This window comes from Poeciliopsis prolifica, unplaced genomic scaffold, assembly GCF_027474105.1.
Source record: "Poeciliopsis prolifica strain line A6 unplaced genomic scaffold, Auburn_PproV2 SCAFFOLD035, whole genome shotgun sequence".
NCBI classification, from domain to species: Eukaryota; Metazoa; Chordata; class Actinopteri; order Cyprinodontiformes; family Poeciliidae; genus Poeciliopsis; species Poeciliopsis prolifica.
This window is the reverse complement of record NW_026562410.1, coordinates 3552488-3559828: the sequence shown is the minus strand read 5'-3', so window position 1 is coordinate 3559828 and position 7341 is coordinate 3552488.

Genomic DNA, 7341 nt, shown 5'->3' with positions numbered 1-7341 from the left:
GCAGAGAAGTGGCCCCGGGCCAGACTCTTTAATTCCCTCCACCCCCCTCCATTTTTTTTTTTTTTTTTTTTTTTTTTTTGCACTTCATGCATCTGTTGCTGTCACTGTAACTCTCTTTATGGGGACTCGTCAATGCCCTGGGCTTGTCTGTGTAAGATCAGACGCGTTACATGGTGTGTATAATCTTTTTTTTACGGTCCCTTTTTCTTTGTAGCTTCTTTCAGCTGCAGGGATTTCCATGATCAGAACTGGAAAACACTTCTATGTCAAAGGGAGGAAGAAAAAGTGAGCAGTTGAACATTGCCAGCAATGCATGAATTGCATTTGGATCACAGATGTCAGGCATAATTTAGAAAACACACACATCCACACACACACACACACACATTTATCCCACAACAAGTTGAATTTTAACGTCTGGTGGAGGAAAGATTTGAGTTCATAAAGTCAAGATTTATAAGTCAAGGGAGGAAAAGCCAGGAGAAATGTTGTATGAAAGCAACAGTTTGGCACTTTAGGCAGACATTTAAAAAACTCTTTGCTCCAAGTCCAGTCTGCTTGTAAATAACCACACTTTGCCCCTAAATGCTGCCTCTTGAAGCACTTCTGGCAGGGTTCAGACGGATGCCGACATTTTTTGTACAGGCATGTTTGAGCCCCGTTCTTTAACATCAACTGCGTCACCAGAGCAGACTAAGTCATATCAGCAAGCCATGTGGTGGTTTGTGTAAGTCTCACCTTTTTCCACACAACCTGACTGTGACTTGCTCGCCGGTTTTTCCTGCCACATTCATCTTTTGACGTCTCTGTCGAAAGATGACTCCAGAGTGATGCCGCACAACCTTGTCTGCTTGTGCAACTCTAAGCAAAGTAAAACTTTTTTTAAAAAGTAAGTACCAGAGATGCAGCTTCCCACAGAGGGTAGAATGAAAACAAAAATCTAGTGGATAAATAGTATGCGAGAGGGGGTTTAAGAAATAATAATGAAAAAACAAAAGAACACTCTAATGCAAATTGATTTCTTACCTGAAAAACTTTATGCTCACAAACAACCTTGACAGGAGCCGAGTTGACAAGCTCACCCATTTTATATATATATATAAATCACAAGTACTTACTGAATCCTTTTTCTACATTCCTAGTCACATGTTAATTCGATGTCTGTAAAAATATCCTCTTGTTTGATGTTCTGCAGCCCATCGGACCCTGTGGGTCCAGATAGCACGTCATCATCCAGATATGATGTTCACTTGCTGTCTTTAGCGAGGCAAAGGATTTTTCTTTTTTCAATCATTACAGTTGCCTATTTCTTTTCTTTTTTCTTTTTATTTGTTTTGTATTTAGTTAAGGTTTTGGAGGCTATATAGTTCATTAGCTGGACAGAAAGGAGGGCAGAGAGAGAAGGGGAGAAGGGACTCAGACTGAGTCGGTGTCCTGCCGCTGAGCCATGTGGCGCTCCTTATTTTTGATTTATTAATAGCTTTACTGCAAGACAGAGAAAGAGAGAGAGAGAGAGAGAGAGAGAGAGAGAAAGAAAGGAAGAAAGAAAAAATGCAATGGCTTGACAAAAATGGAAAAAAGCCACCGTTGTGCAGCAGGTCCTTGCAGTTTGGAGCAGCCTCTAATTAGGGTAGCATTCAGGGGTGGCATTAGTTCCCAAACTTCTTTAAGGGGTAGAAAGCGGAGCTCCTATTAGAGGGAGACAGGCTGAGCGTAGAGACATGCGCTGAATAGCAGATGGAAGGATCCGGTACCGCCAGGGGAGGCAGGGGCGTTGCTATGGACCCTGCAACTCTGGGCTGCAGTTCAGTCATTGTTCAAATTTTTATTTATTTATTTTATTTATCTATTTTTTCCCCCACATCTTTTAAAACTGAAATTGCGTCGTAAAAGATAGCCTGCACAATGTGAGGAAAGACACTTCGCTTTTTATTGTTCTGGTGGTTGGAGTGAAACACTAAAAAGTTCCATTTGTTTTTGTCGGAAGATAAAGAGGGAGCACTGTCAGCATGCATTCATGTTTTATGTAAAAACACGACGTCTTGATTGGTTTTAATGAAAACAGTCTATGGTTTTAGTAGAGATGTGTTTTTTTTTAAAAAAAAAAACGACTTCCACAATGAATCAAAAACATCCTGGTTCTTGTGAAGGTAGGGGCGATGTTTACGTTTTCACTCCTTTTATTTCATCGTCGTACTTAATTTCATGGATCGGGTTTTGAATAAAATTCTGCAAATAGAACTAAATTATGAAGAGCTTTTTGCAAAGGGCTTGTTATATAGCCTAAGTCAGTTTTTTGGGGGCTGGCGGGCAGCAGGGTTTAGTCAAAGTTTTCAAGCAATTTCGTTTTTTGTTTTTTTTTTTGTTGAAAGTTTTATTTTAAAGTTGTTGGTTTTTTTAAAAAATATTTATTTAATGATTAGTTATCTAAACATTTTTATTTTAATAACAGGATGCGCTTCTTACATTTGTAAGATATATTTGCAAAAATATCACCTCCTTAATAAAACTGGCCATGAACAAAACAGTTTGGTTAAAAATTCAGCACTTTTTCTGGGACACAGAAAGAAAAAGGAAATTACTTTTTCTCATTCTTTTGTTATACACATTTTAAAAAAAAAACTTTCAAATGTACTTGGATTATACTCATTGATTGCTTTAAAAAAAATAATTCACGCTTCATTTTTTTTCTGAACATAAAAATTCTTATTTCTTTTCTTATACTTTTTCTACATTTTCCTGCATTTCAGTGTTTTCATTTGCAAAAAAAAGCAAAAAAAAAAATAAAATAAATAAAAACATCTACAGAGTCAGAACCAAAACCATAGTAAGAATCAGACACGCTTGCACCAAAACCCCTTATTTGCTCAAACTCAAATATTATTTTTGCTTTTTTTTTTTTTTTTTTTTAATGGATACAATTTTCTTATAAACTTAACCTGACTTTTTTTGTGTGTTTGCTTTGAGTCTTTTCTGCTCTGCATGTTGCTTTATCCCCTCTCCTCATGACCCGTGTGACCCCGCAGGATAGACCGCTAACTGGGCTCCAGTCACGCTCCAGGAGGATGAGGGCCACCTCGCTGCACCCATCCAACACTTCCTGCTTCCCGAAGCATCTATTTCTTTCCTCTATTTGTTTGTTCATTTTATTTTCAGCCATAGTGAAGCTCTTTCCGCAATCCTTTAACTTATGGTTATTTAACATTATTAAACGAGAGGGAAGCTGAACGATCTTATGCAATAGTTCAATGAACATATGGCCATCCACTTTTTAAGAACAAACTAATTCATAAGTCATTGAAGGACGCGGAGGATGTGAACAGATATTTGCAACGTGATTTGCGTGATACGATCTCTACTTTACGGCAGGATGTTTTCGCGTCTATTTATTATTATTATTATTATTTATTTTAACCTCATCTCCCTTGAACTGTTTTGACGTTTTAAAACCTGCGATTTTTTTTTTTTTTTTTTTTTTTGCGCGCGGGTCGTAAGTTGCTGAAAACAAAACGAACACACACAAAAAACATAAACAGTCAGGTGAGTTGAGTATAATTTTATATACTGCCGAGAGAACAGAGGAAGTGGAGAGAGAGACAGAGAGAGAGAAAAGAAAAAGAAACACTTCAAGAAATTCAGTGGATTTACGTCCAATCGGTTGATTAAACCATTTACGGGACGTATTTTTAAGTAAGGTTTAATTTCCCCTTTGGGACTGTGAAGAATATCCCTCTCCCCCTCCAAAAAAATGTAAACATGGGAGGATGAAATAAACTTGTTCCAAAAATGCTTTCAGTTCCTATAAGAGCAATTCACTTCGAGAAATCAACACCCGACGAACATTAATACTAGAAATATACCAGTTTATTATTATTTTTTCATTTTGATAATAATAATAATAATAATAATAATAATAATAATAATAATAATAATAATAATAATAATAATCAACTAATCCCAACTAATGCCGCACATATTTCGGAAGTGATTCCATTATTTATCACTTCCGCATTTACTTTTGCTTTTGTCTCTGTTTCACTTCTGTTATTTGTAAACAAGCCTTCAGCTGACCTCGTTCTTTACCCTCTCTCTCTCTGACTCTCTCTCTCTCCATCTCTCTCTCTTCAGTGTGTGTGCGTGCGTGTGTTCTGTATCAGTGTGTGTGCGTGCCCGTCCGTCTCTCGTTGCGTGTTACATCATCACGCAATAGCTGTCCTCTCGTGGCCCACTGAACTGGCTCTAAGCGCTGCACCAATCTGGCCGTCTACTACGCGCTTCACGTTTGTGGATCGGGGCACGCAGACACACGCAGGCGGCGGGCGCACACATCCAGTCACGGAAGCGCTCAGGCTGTATAGTTTTTTATTTATTTATTTTATTTTTAGTTTTTTTTTTAGGCAACCACGTGGAATGATTAAAAAAAAAATTCTACCACATGCATGATCTCGAAGTGTACTTATATATCTCAGATGCTTAAAAACGGTTTGGTTTTACGCGTAAAAATAGAGCAAATGTGTGGCTTCTTTCTGCAGTGAAAAGCGCACATGTGAACACTCCAAAGGGGCAGAAAACACCTGAAACAAATGGAAGTATTGTGTGAAAAAAAATAAAATAAAATAAGACAAATAAAGCGGATTGAAGGGACTCTTGCTTCCAACGCTCACATTCACGCGTCCCGATCAAAGCTGCTGCCAAAATGTCAACAGTTTCACTGGCAGACTTGAAATTTAAGCATGAACTCTGACGTTATTGAAAAATACATGTCACGTCAGTAAAAATCTCAATTACCAAGCGTGTTTCAGCACGTCATTGAACGTCACACTATTAAATCGGTGATTCTTGAGAAGAGAAACAAAACAGGTCCTATGGATAAAGCTCAAAATATGAGTAAAATATACACAAAATCTATATTTTTCAAATATCTGACTAAACTAACCATGTGAGCACAACATTGTGTGCTCTCCTGGTGCATGCTGGATATATATATATTTATTTTACACATTGTAGTAGATGTAGGCCTATGGTGTCTGTAAAATCCCCTGTCCTGGAGCAGAACTCAATACATTATAATAGTTTAAAACAATTAAAGGAAAACTAAGATAGACTAATACATTATGACAATTAAGTATAAGTATTCAAATAAATAATTATTAAAAAAAATATCAATGAATTGAATTAAAAATCATTTTCATATATTTTCCAATTCGATTTAAATTTGTCCCAAGTTTTTGTCAACACCCTCAGACATGAAAAGAATGTAAAAAATAAATAAATCAGGCATTATTGGGGGGCATCAGAACTTCTGAGGACCCCGTGACGTCTTCCTTTCTCTTCCTTTGCTAAGAGGGCTAAAGCAGCTCTAGCTAGCTTATGTTGTTTTTTTTCTCCTGTTTTATTCCGAGGTTGTTCATCACAACCGCATGGTGTCAACACCATAACTGTCAATTAACTCAACTTTGATGAAATTATATGAGATAAATGCTCAATTTTAGTAAACTGTAAAGATTTCATGGACCTGATGAGCTACAATATGGCCTCATTCAGATTAATATTATATCAATTGATGTAGTTTGACATTTTGTCAACTCCTTCAGATGGACTTTGTTTCTTTTTGTTTGAAATAATATTTCTTTTGTTTATTGAGAAGCATTTGTCTGTGAAACTGAGTCAAAATAGCACTTATAGGGTCATTAAAAAATAATTGTCAGATGGTGAAGACAAAGTTCTCGGTCAGGTCCAATAAAAATTTAATTTAAAAAAATGTTGCAACTGGGAGCCTGCACCTTTGCATCTTCACGTTTCCAAAAAAAATTTTTTTTCATATTTGTATAGGCTACATAAGCTTGAGGCATCATTTTTCTTTTAAATTTGGAAACATTTCAACCCATTTTGTCCCACTTCTCAAGAATCACTGAAATATTATATATATAATTGAACTCATGTTTGTACGTTCAATTTTCAATCAATATGAGGTTTTCAACCCTACCTACATTTTTTTTTTTAAGTGAACTGAAGTTGTTAAATCATTGAACCGTTAGCTATTCACATTCGGTGTGCGGTGAGGAGAGAGCACACAGAGAACAGTAAGGCTACAAAATGTTTATATGAATAAATCAACTTAATGAAAGTTGGGAGAGGTTCTGTTTCTACATCGAGAATTTAGGTTAGGCTTCCGTTTTACCTAATTTAAGGACAATGCTAATGCAAAAGTTAATGTATGGGCAAGCTTCACTGTGAAAGCAAATTTTGGAAATGTGAATACATTCAATAAGGTTTCATCAAATCTGTCAGCAGATGAATTTAGCTTCCAATGATGTTTAAATTATGACTTGATTCACATCTTAATTTCTTTTTTATTTATTTATCACAAATTGGACCAACTCAACACTGTTTCAGTTGTTAGCTTAACTGCTAGCTAGCAAGGCTCAGGTGGTCAGCAGATAACACTGAGGCTGGAGTGTTTACATGGTTTTTACTTTGAATCAGGAGCTTAGTAAAAGCAACCAGTTGTCCTTAGACTTGTGGTTGAGACATTTCCTTTGTTGGAGTAAGAATTAGAGATTTTAACCAACTTCAACAACGCTGGCGCTTTTTTTCTAAACCTGTTACCAGCACCGAAACTTTCCCAATCACAATCTTTATCAAAATTTTGACTTTTTCCTTCACTTTCAACCCATATAAGCACATCAATGCAACTTCTTTCTGCTGAATACTACACAAAATAAACAAGAATTGGGTTATTAGTTCATGTTCCGATCAAAACATTCAGGTTTACTTAAAATGACATGAGTTACATGTAGATACATAAATATATTTTATTTAGAATTTAGCTTGTTACACGTCGTTCTCAGAAATGACCATAGTTGATTCAAATTCAAATGATCTTAATTTGCTAGCATTTAATTGTTTTTTATAGTATAAAATGTTTCAAAAGAAAACAACCAGAGTATGTCTGACAAATTATTCTGTGTAAAAAAAAAATGATATTTAAAAAAAATGAGATTCTCTTTTACTGTCCTTGTGTCATGATATTAAAAACGGCCAGCTTGCTTAAAACTCTTTTAGCTGTTGATCTTGTCAAGCAATTATTTTCGGGACGATTATTCACCGTCAAATTCGAATACATTTTCTCATCGGTGTATCAAACGGGAGCATCTCTTGGATCGTTATTATTATTGCTATATTTTTCTCAAGTGCTGTGGCCATGATGTGTAAATCTGTGACCCGGCGGCAGGGAGAGTACAGCCGCACCCCCTCCCTGCCCTGCCTCAACCCGGCTGACACCCGCCTGTCCGCTCACCGCAATTACGAGGATGAGTGTGAGAGAGGTCAGATGGACAC